General features: G+C 38.5%; 1 long non-coding RNA gene across 1 annotated transcript; it reads right to left on the bottom strand.

Annotated features, from left to right (window-relative positions):
• Positions 1 to 8,994: 8,994 nt before the first annotated feature.
• Positions 8,995 to 9,457, bottom strand: LOC137202976 (uncharacterized). The gene is made up of 2 exons (XR_010932819.1): positions 9,301 to 9,457; positions 8,995 to 9,078 (listed from the first exon to the last, which is right to left on the bottom strand). It is a non-coding gene; the product is annotated as an uncharacterized lncRNA (long non-coding RNA).
• Positions 9,458 to 18,030: the final 8,573 nt, after the last annotated feature.

The following is an 18,030-nucleotide window of genomic DNA, read 5'->3' as shown; positions in this document are numbered from 1 at the left end:
GTGCATGCTCTCTTTCTCTCTCTCTTATATTGCTCTAAACAATTGTTAAATAAAGGAGATTGCTTGATTTATCTTTGTTCAAAAATAATTCCCAGTATTCTTAATTGGAGGTATAGAAGCATTTTGCTGTTTATTATGGAAGGGGAAAAATTTTTCTCTGACATATGTGATTTTAAAGGTCAAACATACAAAACATCTTTTACTAAAGTAGGTAAGCTAGTTTATAGCTCATATTCAGTAGTAGGTAACCTGGAAGATGAAGAAAACTAGAACTGGGAAAAACTAGTTGGCCTCATAGGTTGCTAGAATGTTTACGGACATTTGTTTCCACTTCGTATTAATTCTTTGTGTATTCGCAACTGCAACGTCCAAGTTTTTGAAGGCAGCTGCAATCCAGAAGCTACTGAAAAACTTAGGTGCCAAAACCCACCCTTTTGGAAATGAGTACTTTTTCTCCTCTTTTCACACCTTACCGTACCTATTTTCTTATTTCTCAGAGTTGAGACATGAGGATCATGTGGGTTCAGAGAATTCACAACCTAGTTGGGTACCTCTTGGAAAGAACCATTGGTCTTGAAGGGAGCATACTGTTTAAAGTCTGGTGCTAAGTGCTTTATAGGTATTACCTCACTTCATTTCAAAACCCCTCTGTGTTAGGTGTTAAAATCCCCATTTTACAGATGAAGAAACTAAGGCTCAGAAAGATGATTAATTATGTTTCCCAGGAATCATGTCTATCTGATTCCAAATTCTATGCTCTTACATTCTGTGCTTCAGTTTCTCTCTAAGGACTTGTGAGATTCATTTTACTTCTAGAATACTGGTTAAATCTTCACTCAAAAAAAAAAGAGAAACATTTTTAACAAAGTCATTGTTGGGCATAAAAGAATACGCAACATTTGACCTGTGCTTTAAGATGACTAGAGTATGTGATGAAAATGATCAAAAGCATATAATATAGAGGAGGCAGGGAATCAAATAGAAATAGCATGACTTTTAAATTCTATTTAAATCCCAGTTTTGGCTCTTGCTAGTCTGTGAACCATTTATTTAGGCTCTCTGAGCCACAGTTTCCTGGATTATAATAAAAATATTAACACTTGCTACATCTTTTAGGTTATTAGGTTACTAAATTATGTAATTTATGTAAAAGCACTTAGCACAATGCTGCTTCATTTTTGGTACTCAGAAATGTCAGCTTTTTTCCTTCGCTGCAGAAACTGGCAAAAGAATGTAGTTGTCCAATATTGTCACATGCAAGTAAAGATCTCTGGTTTGAAAAGTGAGAAAGAAATGAAAGATCAGGAAATCTTTTCTATAGTCATAAAAATATTTTCTAGCAATGGTTGAAGAAGGACACTTGTTTTCAGATATGCTGAGACCGTATTGAAACATCATGTTGAAAGCACTAAGAGAGTGTGTTAATGGATAAGGGAGTTAGATGGGTGGAGTTGGCTTAGGCGAGAAGACTGAGGGGAACAGGCAGGCCTGGTCAGTGCTCTGGACAGTGAAAAGGAAAATGTGCAACAAGTTAAAACAACACATCCCCCCCGCTTGGCCAGAGTGGGACCAGCTCCCTCATCAGCACCACCCAGCAGGCCAGAGCAGCTACCTGCTTACCCAGGCTACAGCACTAATGTATATTCATTGCATGCCTGCTACTAGGTCAGGCACTGTGCTGGACAATGCAAAATCATGGTGAACCAAACCAGGCTGAATAGGCCTGGGATGATATGAGTTTCTGTTCATTGAGTGGGTGGAGGTGAGTCATGAAAAACTGGTTAACCTATGACATTGATCCCTGAAGTATGACATTCATGCAGTTTCTTACACAGAAGCCAGGAAGGAGAATATAGTCCCTCTCTAAGAGATGACAGGTTTTGAGCATTTATTATGTGCAGGCATTATCCTCAGGGCTCTATGTCCATTCCCTCATTTAATACCCACAACAAGTCTATCAAGTAGGTACTGTTCACTCCCTATTTTATAGATGTTTAAACCATGGCTTAGAGACATTCAGTGACTTGCCAAAGCTGCAAGTCCTGGAACTGGGATCTGATCTCAGAATCCCTAATTCCAGAGTCTGAACTTCTGGTGAAAAACCCAAGACTGGTTTTAATACTCTGATGAGATTTGTCTGTTTTAATTGCATCTGTTTCCTCTGAAAGGATTCTTTATCTTTTTATTCAGAAATCAAGAATTAGCTACCAACTCTTGCTTAAAGTGTTGGTCAGTGACAGAATGGTATAACAGAATCTGTGTTCTCTTTCACACCTTAATTTATAAAGGTCTTTTGGCAAGGTCAGCATACTTTTTTCACATGCACACTCCTTTGCTACTCTGTATAAAGGCATTTGTAAATTATGCTAGTTATCTTTAGAAAACTTAAAATTGCTCTCTGGCATTTATATAATCAGCAGGAGATAATCAGATGATATTTTTTTTTAAACAATGAGCCACTTCTGTTCATTAACTTATTATGTTTATTTATGGCATAAAACCCATTTTCTCTGTTGAAGGTCACCTGTGGGTTAGTATGGAGGATTTCTTTCCTCCTATTTAAACCACTTTACCAGTTTTTGGCATTTGTATGACTGTTGATTAATTATGGCCCTGTCTCAATCATTCATGGAAGAAATAATAACCTATGCGTCCTTTTACCAGCCATTGCGTTATTCGTAGCTTAAGAAAATGATACAAAAGTTCTAAGTTCTTACATATTCTTGTAAATAGATAATCCATAAGTATGCTGTGTACACCCGCTCATCTCAGAGAAAGGCACAGTGTTTAAAGTCACAAGCTACCTGACATCAGAGGCCCAGAAGAGTTAAAAGACTCAGAGTCACATATCCAACTTGTGGTTGTATTTGTTTGGGAACCAGAGCCTTCCTAAATACCATTCCAATGGCCTCACACTGCCTCCCCCTTTCTACACTGAACTTGTTGGCTTTTCCACAGGAGAAACAGCCATTTCCTTTATTAGCCTATAGCGAAAGGCCATACATTTCATTCCAGTTGCATCTAATATAATAAACTGAGGGAACTGTAGACACCTTCCCATCCCAATGTGAAAGAGCTTTTTGCCCATTTCAGAGAATTTTGCTGGGGTTTGATGCCCTACATCCATTTTCTTTCCATTTGACAATGGTATTCTGAGTTTTGTTCAAGTGTAAGATCCTCTCTCATTCAATCAATGTACTTCAAGAGGAAATTGATCCCTCCCTTGCTTCAGGGATAGGCCTAGAATGGCTTCAGCCAATCAAGAGGTCCTATTCCCATGTCCATACTGATTGATTAGACATGAGACTGTGACTCAGTGCAGATCAATAACATGTAAGGAGACGTTTGATGGAGGCCTCTAAAAAAAGATCCCTTGCTCATCCACTGACACACTTTTCTTGATGGATATAAATAAGGACACTTATGACCTCCAGAAACACTGACAGCCATCTGGCATTGTGAGAAGCCAGCTATGGTTGAACTGCTAGATCCAGCCTTATCTATTCAATATTTGTGCCTTTACAGTCCCAGAAGCCAGTAATTCTTTGTTACCTTAGCTGTTGAGTCATGTTCTCTGTCATTTACAATGAAAAGATACATCCATAACCTTGACCACAATTAAGCAATAACCATGCCACCATGCTGCATTATGAAATCGCACTATGGGGACTTCCCTGGTGGTGCAGTGGTTAAGAATCCGCCTGCCAATACAGGGGACACAGGTTCGAGCCCTGGTCCAGGAAGATTCCACATGCCATGGAGCAAATAAGCCAGTGCGCCACAACTACTGAGCCTGCACTCTATAGCCCGCAAGCCACAACTGCTGAGCCCGCATACCACACCTATTGAAGCCCACACACCTAGAGCCTATACTCGGCAAGAAAGAGAAGCCACCGCAATGAGAAGCCCATGCACTTCATCGAAGAGTAGGCGCTGCTCGCCACAGCTAGAGAAAGCCCACAAGCAGCAACAAAGACCCAACACAGCCAAAAATAAATAAATAAATTTACTTTTAAAAAAAAGAAAAAGAAAGAAATCTCACTATGTACTTTCCTCATCTGTTGAATTCTCCCTGCCTTTTATAGAGGATTCTTTGCCCAGCTCATCTGGCAGATGGCAAATACTGCCAATGTGAGATAATTGTGTACCTGTTGGAAGACCATACTCAGTATCAGGCCAGAAAATTGTGCTCTAGAAGGATAAAACAGAAAAACTCTATAGAGATTTTTTTTCCACTGATGTTTAGACTATTTGAAACTAAAATAAGAAAGGCCATAAAATATCTGGCTCATATCATCTGTTGGACACTTCCTTTTGGATTTGTGCTTTCTGGAAGGTTTAAATTCATTAACATTAATAGTTAATTATAACTTTTGGGTTTTTTAACTTAAGAGAATTCAGGAATTAAGCAGCAACTAAATTAAATCATGCTAAGTATAAAAAATCGTACATTTTATGATTCATATAAATCATATATTCGGTATGTGTCATATATAATCCCATAATTGTAAACTGTTGCTTGTCTTCCCTGGGTTCCAGAAACAAATAAAATGAACTATACTAAGAAGCTTATTAAGGAACTTTAGAATTTTCGGTATTCTAAAAACACCATCTTGCTTTCTATTGTCCTCATATGGTTATAGGCTAATTATATTCATATTTTAGTCCTCTCTATGAGCAATAACCTGCCAGCATTCAGAGGAGATCTTATCAGCTACTAGGCAGAAACGTGGGGAGGAGGTCTGCTTATACTGGCATCTATATCTATACTGATTCTACTTTCCCTCTCCTCTTGCACACCCTTTTTCTCTACTGTCAGAAACACTGCACCCAAGTCTGCCAAGGAAACCATCCTAATCTGAAACTGTGGATCCCATCGTTTTTTTATTTGCTTAACCCAGAGATGACTGTAAGAACCAGCCCTAGTGTCTCCTCCACGCTTGCCTCCCAGATCACTTTGAGGAAGCATTGCAACTTTTATTATTATATCCAACTTTGAACACTCACAGCCTTGGTCTTCAGCAATGATTTCTACATTACCAACTAATTTCTGTCCTTTTCCCTCATTATAAAAAACATCCTTTGTCCCCCAGTTGAATAAACTCCCATCTTTTTCATTTTTTTATCACCTTCATCACAGTCATTTATCACCTATATCACTGGACACATCCATCTACATTACTCTAAGCCCTTTTATCATAACAATTCTAAGGATTATCAAATTTAAGTTAAATTTTGGTGTCCCTTTACACTGACCTTTTTGTGGAGTTCCAGGGCCTAGGAATGTTGGGAGAGCTGATAAGGATATTGCAGATTGAGTTTGACGAAAATAAACACATACAAGTTGCCATCCTCATATCATTCAACTGTGTGTTTTGATAGAAGTGGCCTTCATAATCACTATCAGTTGAACTTTGGGGATTTCTTTTTCCTTTTAAAAAAAAAGCATAGAAATAATCAACAATCATGTCTGCTCTTGCAACACTCTCAAGCAACACTCTCAAGTTCCTAGCTATTTGTAATTTAACAAATAGTTATAGAAATTTCCTACTAAAATGCAGAGACACACTACCTGGAGGTGGTGAGGGCAGTGCAAGGGGACGAGCCCTCAAGCAATAAATTTAATTTAAAAAATAGGTCAGATGACACGCAAACAAGAATTATTTAACCAAGAAAAACTTTTGAGCATCGGCAGATGGCCGATACAGTCGATATCGGCTGATACAGTCGACCTCCATATCCATGGCTTCCGCATCCATGGATTCAACCAACAACAAATCAAAAATATTCAGAAAAAGAGAATTCCAGAAAGTTCCCTAAAGCAAAACTTTAACATAGCATTTACATTGTATTGACAAGTATTTACATTATATCATGTATTATAAGTAATCTAGAGATGATTTAAAGTATACAGGAGAATGTGCGTAGCTTATATGCAAATACTATGCCTTTTTATATAAGGAGCTTGAGCATCCGCAAATTTTGGTATCTGCGGGGGATCCTGGAACCAATTCCTTGTGGATACTGAGGGCCAACTGTGTTTCCATTCTCAAATGCCACATTATCACATTATGGAAATATAGGTGTGTCTGTGTGGCTGGATGCCTTCTGGGAAGAGAATTCTCTTCCAGTGAGCATACTCCATGGGAAATCAAATTAAAATCACCCCATTCATATTTCATGGCTTAAGAAGTCTTACTGATGACCAGTCTCTCCCAGAATAATTCAAGTCCCCCTGCCATGTTTCCAAAGTACTCTGCTTTTATTATCAAGTCACTCACTAGATCATTTGTTCAGGGTTTATCTCCTCAACAAGAGATGAGCCCCATGAATGCAGCCATCACATTTGTCATGTCCAATACTGCATTCAAAACACCTACCGTGGTGCCTGGCACATAGAAGTTGCTTAATCAACATTGGAAAAAGCAGAGGTAGGGTGGGGGGGAGAAAAGAAGAGAGAGGGGGAAAGGTTGGTTCTTTGCCTCATATATTAGTTTTTTGTAGCTATACACCAAATCACCCCAAAAATGGCAGCTTAAAACAACACACATTTATTATCTCACAGTTTCTGTGAGTTACACATCTGGATATGGCTAAGTCCTCCCGCTCAGAGTCTCTCACAAAACTACAGTCAAAGTATCAGTCATATCACGGTTCAACTGGGGCTGGATCTACCTCCAAGCTTACTCAGTAGTTGTTGGCAGGATTGGTTCCTTGCAGGTTGTTAGACTAAGGGCCTCTATGACTAGTTGGCTATTGGCCAGAGGCTGCCCACACTTACCTTCTTGCCACATGGGCCTCTCCATGGGGCAGCTCACAACATGGCAGCTGGCTTCATCAGAGTGAATGAGATAGCCAGAGAGCAGCAGTTAGACGGAAGTCACAGGTTTATAACCTAGTCTCAGAAGTGATATCCCATTACTGTTGCTATATTCTAGTTGTTAGAAGCCAGTCATTAAGCCCAGCCCATGCTAGAGAAGAGGGGGTTACATAAGGACATGCATACCAGGACTTGGGAATAATTGAGGACCATCTTAGAAAGCTACTTAGCACACTTAAGCAAGGAATCCAAATAAGACGAGTTGACCAAAAAAATCTCCTGTTTGATAGGATTGGGCTAATTCAGACTATTGTATCCCTCTCCACAATAGGGAAAATTACTCAATATGGCAATAATAAATCTATTTGGCAAATGTATATTAAAGCAATTATTATACACTCAAATGCCACCTGACTTAAAGGTATCCTTTGGAAGTGGTTATAACAAACCTGACTTGTATCTCAAGCAAACCTTTTCTACTACATCTGAGAAATTGAAATGGTCAGACTTTGGTAACTGAAGGAAATCTGGACAGAAGACACACATTCCAGTAGGAAGCAAGTGTGTTTGTTACATCCTCCATATTTCTCCTGACCCACAAGACATGCTGTGTGGTCTGTAAGAGAAAAACATGTACATGTAGGCAGAAGTCCTGAATAAACCAAGAAAACTATTTGTGGGTGGCTTAAAAATGGGTGGGTCTCTTTCAAGGGATTGGGTGTGCCACAATCTTGACCAGCAAGTACATGCTAATGGATCCATCTACAGCTCTGTAGTCTAATTCCTGCATTCCAAACAAGCAACCAGGATATTATTATATACACCCTAGTCTTAAAATCGTTTTAGATCATTGCTCCTTTTCATTCTGTCTGGAACCCGTCAGGTATTTAGATGGGGCCAAAACAAGCAGTTATGTGCAAGTCCTTAAAAACTCTCTGATGGTTTAGCTCTTTAATTATTAAGTTTCTTCAGAGGCTTTAAGCCAGAGAAAAAAGAATTAGAGCCAGTTACTGTGTGTTGGTGTGGCCCTGAAAATCCTTTGGCTGCTGTAGAGGTGCTTGGAGTTATCCTGAAAGCTTTATCATAATCCAATCATCCTCCCAAATTTGGAGTTGCTTTTATTCAGGCACATTCAGAGGTCAGCCTATAATCCAATGTCACTGCAAAGAGAAAAGGCCTGATCTTTTTAAACCCCAAACTAAACCCCCAAACTAGTAATTCATGCAGAGCATAAGGACCGTGAGATGCTATAAAACAAAATCCAACATCCCAAATAATCTCTCAGGATTTCCACTAACACATTTGCTGTTTACAAAGGCTAAACTGTATTCAAACAGTTTATGCCACACTATCCATGAGACTGCATCATGGCATGTACAGAAGAGAAAGCGTTATTATTTTACTAAGAATCTTGGTTTCTGAAGTGTCCGTCTTATCCATGATCATTGCCGCTATGCAACAGCATCCTTTTATATGCTCTGCACTCAGAGGAGCAACATCACTGATAATTCACAATGTGACCGCCAAGCTGTTAACTCAATGACTCTGGGTGAAGTTCCTATTGGGTGGAAGCATCTGTAAAAAGCTGCTTGACAACAACAGTACAAACCAGCCTCTCAGATGAAAAGGTCCCTTTTTCAAGTACCGATTTGAGGAGGGTAGACTCCATTCTATGGAAAACAGTCTTTCAGGAACCAGCTTATTCTTTACTCAAACGTAGATGCTGACAATCTATTTTCAAAGAAACATGCATTTATTGTCTCATTCTATTTTTTCCCTCATAGAGAAGACCTAAGGCATATTAAAAATAAGTAAGCAAAAAATAAAGGACTACTTGATTTATATTCAGTAATGCACATTCAAATTTTGAGCCCCCAAGGAATACTTTAGAAGGGGCCCTGCCAACTACCCTCCAATTACATATTTTCTCCTATTTCATAAACTCTTTATCCACCCTGGGAAGATCGCCTTTCTGTGGGATTCAAAGAATCAAAAACATCCACATGTATGCACACAAACCAAGTTGTGAAAACACAGGCAGGATGCTGTGGAAATCTACAGCTATTTAGAAACTATTACCAAGTAAAACCCTTAGTATAGAAAGTTAGGATACAACTTATTCATAATTTCTAAGCCTCAGTTTATTCATCTATAAATGGGTATAGTAACACTAACCTCTTAGAGCTGTTGAGAGAAGTCAAGAAGATCAAGTGTGTGTAGCACATGACTCAATTCATCTCCACCACTTCACATCCGTACTACAAAACAGAGTGAAACAGAGTGATGTGTTAGAGAACTCACAGGCGCTGTAGTCAGGAAGAGCTGATTAGAATCTGGTTCTGTCACTTACTATTTCTATAAACTTGAATAATTTACCTAACCTCCCTGGACCTTGGTATTCTTGTCTGTAGATTGGGGATAATCATTCCTACCCAGTTGGGTTTGTGGGAGAATCAGAGCTAAAGAAGTAAGAAGCTTACCTTCTGCCTGCCATGTAGAAGATGCTCAATGAAAGTAACCTCTTTATGGCCAGTAACATGATTCCATTTGCCGCTCAGTTGGGATAGAAATTCTGAAGTCATGAAGGCAGCACTTCAGCTGTCCCCAGGTTATTTCATTCTCTTTTGTTCATGTGACACTGAGCAGTTCAGGGAAACTGACAAAATGAGAATACCCAAACTTATCCCATGGTCTGGATCCAGGAAGTGTCAAACCTCTGAATCTGAGAACATTCTTGCTGGGGTAAGATGACAATGGCTTTCCAGACAGCAGTGATACCTGCTCATCACCATTAAATACATAGAGAAAATGTTCCCATGCTTCCCCAGATAATTATTGAGTGCATAGGATGGGCTCAGAATTACGCCATAGTTTTAAGAATAGTATCACTGCTTGTTTTCTTCTCAAGAAAAGGTGACAACAGCATCTGTATCCATTTCCATAGCATCTCTTTCTCCTTTTATGGCTCTAGCAAGATAATGATAAAAATAATAATACCACGTCCTGGTCGGGATTATATTGAAACAATTACTTTTGGCTATAAACATCAAATCATAAGAGCCATGCCACGGCCTCCAGGGACCTCAGTGTGCAATAGATATGATCTTCTTCGGATGTCTACATGAGGACATCCCTTAGAGGATATCCCGGAGTCTGTTTGCATTTCCATGGGAGTGAGACAAGCCCAAATAATCAGTTGAGAGTATCCTATCTACTCAACAAGAATGGACAAAGAATAGAGAAACTTGGCTTAGTATAATATAATTCACGTCTCTGGGTTACTATTCAAAATCCTTAAATGTTGCAAATGAATGTCAAAATGGTGCTCCTCAGAAATGTTCAGGCAAAGTGCTCTGTTTGTAAGCATCTGAAAGCTTAGTTTCCTCATGTGATCGATGAGAATAATGAACTTATTACCATCAAAGTGAATGATCTTTATAATAAATAGGGCCCAATAAAACCACATATTAGTATTGTTCTCATTGTCATCATTTATTGACACAGAGATTAAAAGCTGCTGGATCTATTCGTATAATTCACATTAGTACAGAGCCTTGAATGCCAGGTTTAGGGGGTTAGATTGTGTCCAATCACAATAGATAGTTTTTTGTCTTGTTTTGCTTGTTTTTAACAGAGGATTATATTCTTTTGACTGAGTTTTTAGCAAGATTAGCAATAGTAGGCAGAAAGGAATGGTGAGAATAGAGAAGGGGCATGAAGGCTGAGAGATCAGAAAAGAAGCTTTTAAAAGAATCTCTTGTTTTATTTCTCTAGAGAAGGCAGCCCTTAGTACAGCTTGTGACTGTGGTGCCAGAATTTCATTCAGAATTCACATGCAACGTACTGAGCCACTTCATTAGCCTCCCTACGTGCCACACTTCTCATTAGTCAGGGAACTAACCCGCTCCAGTGTCAAAGGGTGGCCAAATGGCAAGCAGAAGGGGCCGAGGAACTGTGACAAGGGCGTGCAGCTACCCAAGGTATAGGACGTCACTGCTGAGAAGCGACAGCCGTACCGTCCAACCTGGTCTGCAGCAAGCAGAAAAAGAACAGCATCTTTGGAGCAAATGAAGCCTGAAGACCATGAGGTGAACAGGCAGTGTCACATGCAGGAGGTACAACCAGGAACAGCGGAGAGTCATTCGAGGGCTGGGCACTCAGCGGGGGTGACACAGAGCACAGGGTGTGCTTCAGTCTTCTCAGTGACACTTATCCACATGAATGGACACACCATCTGTGGTGGCATTTTTACTGTCACTGTATTGCTTTGGCTTTTTTTTTTAATATGAGAAGCAAAGATCTATATATAGTCTAGATATAGATATATAAACACACATACATACACACACACCACAAATTGTGCTTTGCAAAATACAGATTTAATGCCTCCACTGAAGTCTGCAAAGCATTTTTTCTTGAATTTATAGCTGATTCCCTTGTCAAGGACTCATCTGCTTTCATAACTTGGTGGAATATTTTCAGATCACAGTTTATTCTTTTGTTTTCAGAACCACTTCATTACATACATCAGTGAGGTGGCATGCTTTTACTTTCTGTACTCAACAGAAGCTGAATTTTTAATAAAGAGAAATTGGAAAAGTAGAGCACTATTAAAAAATACAGAATTCTTCTCCTGATTGGGCTCTGGTGTTTCCTCACCCAATCATAGGAATCGTCTTTTGCAAAGGAAAAGATTTTGGTGTCTCTTGGGGCAAATTTAGCAACTACCAGAGTTGCAAAAGCCAAATAAATATGTGATCCTGTTGAAACACAAAAATCAAAATGGCAGTTGTTACCCTCTCTTAAAAAGCTCACTTCTGTACTGATAGCTAGATGATTCATCTTGAAAACAGATGATGTAAACTTGAGGTATCAATAAATACAGTACAGTACTGTGAAAAAACAAAAAACTCACTTCTGCTAAAATACTGCACCAGCCATTTGCCAACCTTTGGCAGATAAACGTGACATTTCCATTGCCACATAGACAGTAGCAACTCTACCAAATATTCTAAGGTTCTTGGTGGTATCATAACACTTCATGACATGACACTCCATCTCCCCGGCCTTTATTATGCAGTAGCAACTCTGAACACTCATTAAATATATATGTCACTGCATATGTTTTCTAGTCCTATAGATTTGTTTTATGAATAGAAAAATACCAGAAAAAGTTCTCCAAAGCTTTGTTTCTTCAGAGAAGTGCCTCTCTTTAAAATAAAATCACAAAATAAAAGAGAAAAATCTTGCTAGAATAATCTGATCATACTAACCTAATTGCCTTTCTTGTGAGATCTGAGTAATCTTAGGAATATGGTTAATGCCTTTATGTTTGCTCAATCTTGATAATGCTGATTTATCTTGACTATTTTATCAAGGTTCCTAGTCTTGCCTCACAGGACATGCTCTCCAATTTAATGGGAAACTGTCTTAGACAGTGGAACTGATTTTCAGCCCTCTAATCGTTTGCCATAATGAGATGGAAGCCAAGAAACTGAAACACAATCAAGGAGATTTTATTTCAAGAAAATTTTGCAGATGTCCCATTTCAGTCTCAAGGAAGACTCTGGTATCATCATTGCTGTTATCACTAACAATGATGATAATTGTGCACCAGCTACCACTTTGAAATAGTAAACATGTTTGCTGATAGCTGTGTTTCTCTTGGACCAGCCATTCATTAATTTATTCAATCAACAGATATTTCTTGAATGACTATTATGTGCCAGGTATTGTTCTAAATGCTAGGGGCACAGAGATTAATAAATTACCATCCCTTCCTTTGAGTTGCTAATAGTTTAGGACAAAAAATAATGCCATGGACATTTATAGCATAGATCAGTGCTATAAAATGTGTATCCAAAGTGCTCCATTTAAAAGGAGGGGACAAGCAGTTGGTCATGATTGCTGGGAAGGCTTCACAGAGCAGGTAACAGTTTCATATTCGAGGTGAGAATGGAATGATAAATGGGGAGGCAGAACATTCATTCTTCCATTCAACAAATATTTACTGAATGACTACTGCATGCCAGGTGCTACGGATACAGCAGTGGTCAATCAAAAACTTCTGCCCTCATATATCTTTTATTATAGTGAGAGGAGAGTAATTTAAAAATAATAATAAATAGACAAAATATGTGGTTTTTCAGGTGATTGTAAGGCTTACACTTATGAAAAACAAAGGGAAGGTATCAAGAGTGTCACGAGTAGGAGAGGTTACTATTTTAAATAGTATGGCCAAAGAAACCTTCCCTGAGATAACGACATCTGAACAGAACCCTGAAGGAAGTAAAGGAATGAGCCATGCACATATCTGGGGAAAGAGCCTTTCAAGCAGAGAACTGTATGTGAAAAAAATCCCTGAGGCTGGACACGGCTGCCATTTTTTAGAAATATAAAGGAAGCCAGTGTGGCTGGAGAAGAGTAAAGTGAGATCTGAGAGTCAAGTAGCACCTTGGAGGTTACTCTAAGGACTCAGGCTTTTGCTCTGGATTCTTTAGGAAGCCAGTGGAGGATTGCAACAGAATGATATGCTTGCCTTCCATCCTGAAAGTATTGAAAACAGACTATAAGGGGACATGGATGAAAGTAGGGGGACCAGCTGGGAGGCTACTGCAATAATGCGAGCTGGAGATGGGTCTAGTTCCAGGAAGGCAGCATGAAGGTGGTGAGAACTGATCAGTTTCTGGATACATTTTCAAGATAGAACCAACAGGAGTTATTGATAGATTGGATAAGTGTTATGAGAGGAAGGGAGTCAGGTATGTCTCTGAGAATTTTAGCCAGAGCTAGAAGGATAGAGTTGGCACTATCCAGCTCACCTCAGCTAAAAGAGGACAAGAACATTTTGAGCATCTCTACGTGTTAGGGTCTGTGTGGAAGAGGGAGGGTAATTAAACACCACTGTTAAGCGTGACCCACTTGCACCACAAAGAGGCATTTCTCCACAATTTAATGAGAACAAAACTCCATCCTCAGCAAAGACAGAGTGAAAGATCTATGCTCAGTGATTCAGAGACAAACAAGAGAATATGCCCAATGATGTCAAGGATTGCACTAATCCTCCCTGCCCAAATTTCCAGATACTCCAAACTAAAAAGTAAGAATCAGAATAGGCATAGCTTAAAAAAAGTTAGCAGGGAACAGAATGTATACAAAGAAAAATAACAAATTGGGTAGTTAATTACAGTAGGAATGCCTACGATGGCAAAGTGGGAGAAAAACTTCTCAAACTGGAATGTAATAACGAGGTATAAATACAAAAGAACATTGTGCCTAGAAAGGAAATCACCTTGAACTAGTAGTTAGAAGGCTCTGAGTTCTCTTCCTAATGTTGACCTTTGGGCAAATTAGTTCACTCATAACTTTCAAACAGGGATATTTTTTTACCCGCAGGATATGTGCTAATGTGCTAAGAGTAAAGGCTAAATATTATATTTAAAATGTCATTTAAACCTCAGTTTGGCTAAGGATAAGTTTTCCTTTTAAAAAATCAAACAAATATGATTACATAATGGAGTATAAAAATAAACACGTGTTTTTCCCATTTATTCAGGCTTTATTTATTGAGCACCTACTATGCATCAGTCACTATTCTAGGCAATAGGTATAGCAGTTAACAAGACCGCTACAGACCATGACTTCACAGGGCTTGTTATCTTATAGTGAAGACAGACACTGGACAAGTAATTACAGAATGAAGCATAAGCTTCCCATAAATCTCATACTTGTGGCAGGCCCCACAAACCACCAGGGATGAAAATCACATGTTGATTCTCTTCTAAATTAGGAGTGTATTGGGGAAATGTTTGATGAAAACTAACTTAAGCTATGGAGCAGAAGCAGGAAGAACTACAGTCCTGCAGCCTGTGGAACAAAAACCACATTCACAGAAAGACAGACAAAATGAAAAGGCAGAGGACTTTGTACCAGATGAAGGAGGAACAAGATAAAACCTCAGGAAAACAAACTAAATAGAGTGAAGATAGGCAACCTTCCAGAAAAAGAACTCAGAATAATGATAGTGAAGATGATCCAGGACCTTGGAAAAACAATGGAGGCAAAGATCAAGAAGATGCAAGAAATGTTTAACAAAGACCTAGAAGAATTAAAGAACAAACAAATAGATGATCAATACAGTAACTGAAATGAAAAATACACTAGAAGGAATCAATAGGAATCTTCAGAATAACTGAGTTAGAAGAACGGATAAGTGATCTGGAAGTCAGAGTGGTGGAATTCACTGCCATGGAACAGAATAAAGAAAAAAGAATGAAAAGAAATGAAGACAGCCTAAGAGACCTCTGGGACAACATTAAACACATCAACATTCGCATTAGAGGAGTCCCAGAAGGAGAAGAGAGAGAGAAAGGATCCGAGAAAATATTTGAAGAGATTGGAGTCAAAAACTTCCCTAACATGGGAAAGAAAATAGCCACCCAAGTCCAGGAAGCGCAGAGAGTCCCAGGCAGGATAAACCCAAAGAGAAACATGCTGAGACACATAGTAATGAAATTGACAAAAATTAAAGACAAGGAAAAATTATTGAAAGCAGCAAGGGAAAAACGACAAATAACATACAAGGGAACTCCCATAAGGTTAACAGCTAATTTCTCAGCAGAAACTCTGCAAGCCAGAAGGGAGTGGCATGACATATTTAAAGTGATGAAAGGGAAGAACCTACAACCAAGATTACTCTAACCAGCAAGGATCTCATTCATATTTGACAGAGAAATTAAAACCTTTACAGACAAGCAAAAGCTAAGAAAATTCAGCACCACCAAACCAGCTTTACAACAAATGCTAAAGGAACTTCTCTAAGTGGGAAACACACGAGAAGAAAAGGACCTACGATAACAAACCCAAAACAGTTAAGAAAACGGTAATAGGAACATGCATATCAATAATTACAAAAAAATGTAAATGGATTAAATGCTCCAACCAAAAGATACAGGCTCACTGAATGGATACAAAAACAAGGCCCATATATATGCTATCTACAAGGGACACACTTCAGACCTAGGGACACATACAGACTGAAATTGAGGGGATGGAGAAAGATATTCCACACAAATGGAAATCAGAAGAAAGCTGGAGTAGCAATACTCATGTCAGATAAAATAGACTTTAAAATAAAGAATGTTACAAGAGACAAGGAAGGACACTACATAATGATCAAGGGATCAATCCAAGAAGATATAACAATTATAAATATATATGCATCCAACATAGGAGCACCTCAATATATAAGGCAACTACTAACAGCTATAAAAGAGGAAATCAGAGGTTTCTTTTTGGAGTGATGAAAATGTTTTAAAACTGATTGTGGTGATGATTGTGCAACCATATGAAGATAGTTAAAATCATTGAATTGTATACTTTAAATTGTACTGTATGCAAATTATATCTCAATAAAGCTGTTATTTTAAAAAAGAAATATAAATTATCAAGAAGCACATGAAAAATCTCCAAATTCATTGATTGCCAAATAAATAAAAAATTAATAATTAAAAAAAAAAAGGAGGAAACCGACAGCAACACAGTAATAGTGGGGAACTTTAACACCTCAGTTACACCAATGGACAGATCATCCAGACAGAAAATTAATAAGGAAACAAAAGCTTTAAATGACACAGTAGACCAGATAGATTTAATTGATATTTATAAAACATTCCATCCAAAAACAGCAGATTACACTTTCTTCTCAAGTGTACATAGAACATTCTCCAGGATAGATCACACCTTGGGTCACAAATCAAGCCTCAGTAAATTTAAGAAAATTGAAATAATGTCAAGCATCTTTTCTGACCACAATGTTATGAGATTAGAAATCAATTACAGGGAAAAAAACTTAAAAAACACAAACACATGGAGGCTAAACAATACATTACTAAATAACCAAGAGATCACTGAAGAAATCAAACAGGAAATCAAAAAATACCTAGAGACAAATGACAAGGAAAACATGACAATCCAAAACCTATGGGATGCAGCAAAAGCAGTTCTAAGAGGGAAGTTTATAGCAATACAATCCTACCTCAAGAAACAAAAAAAATCTCAAATAAACAATCTAACCTTACACCTAAAGGAACTAGAGAAAGAAGAACAAACAAAATCCAAAGTTAGTAGAAGGAAAGAAATCATAAAACTCAGAGCAGAAATTAATGAAATAGAAACAAAGAAAACAATACTAAAGATCAATAAAAAGTAAAAGCAAAAGAAATGAAAAAAGAAAACTAAAGCTATGAAACTCTGTAGCTTGGAATGGAGAAAGTATTTAGAACTGTGTTAATCAGGTCCTCTAAAAAGCAGTCATCAAGAATGTATTAAATGTGCAAGCACTTTATTAAGGCAAATGCCTATGAGGTGAAAACCGGAAGGTAGTGGGAGGAGGCTGGAAGAACCATCAGATCACAATGCAAGTGTGACCCCAGTGGAAGAAAGATGGACTGGGTGGTGGGTTGGGTGGAACCATGCAGTCTAAGGAATTTTTGTCCTTAAGCCAAATCGGCCTGCATTATCATCCCTGCTGCCCGCAGCTACTGGCTGGAGAGCAGCCGATGGGAAACATGGCCTCTGTGTTTAAGTGGAGATAGTTGTCAGAGTACAACTGACAACAGCAGCTGGGTCTTTGGTCACTGCTGCTGGGCTCTTTGGTCTATTACACTCCCTGTAGTGGAAGGTCTTTTAGGGGGCATTCTCATGGCTGCTGAAAGATTCCTTTTTTCTTAATGAGCATAGTCCTTGGAGTCTGAAATAACCTTAGTTGACTCCAGTCTCAGCAACTTAATAATTTTATGACATTGGGCAAATTACTTATTAGTTGTAAAGGTTAAATGAAATAACACCTGTAATGTGCATCGTACAGTGCCGAGAAAATAACAGGTGATCAGTGTTAGACCTGCCCTCTTTTCCCTTTAACCATAAATACATTCATTGGTTCAACATGCATTTTTGAAGATCTTCTATATGCAATGTAGGAAAACAGGGTGAGTATGTGAAGGGCCTAAGTTATAGCCTCTCCCCTTCAAATTGCTTTACTAAAAATTGTAAAAGCATAAAGTGCTACTAAATACTAAAATGGAATAAGAAGGAAGCAGGATCTTCAGGAGGGTAAAGGAGCACTCACATCTTACTACTTGAATTGTTGCTGAAGTTGATGGCTCGAAAATTCTTAGAGGAGATTCCACCTTCCCTAATGTTGTGAGTTT

The sequence above is a fragment of the Pseudorca crassidens genome, chromosome 11, assembly GCF_039906515.1.
Source record: "Pseudorca crassidens isolate mPseCra1 chromosome 11, mPseCra1.hap1, whole genome shotgun sequence".
NCBI classification, from domain to species: domain Eukaryota; kingdom Metazoa; phylum Chordata; class Mammalia; order Artiodactyla; family Delphinidae; genus Pseudorca; species Pseudorca crassidens.
This window is presented reverse-complemented; position numbering and strand designations above follow the sequence as displayed.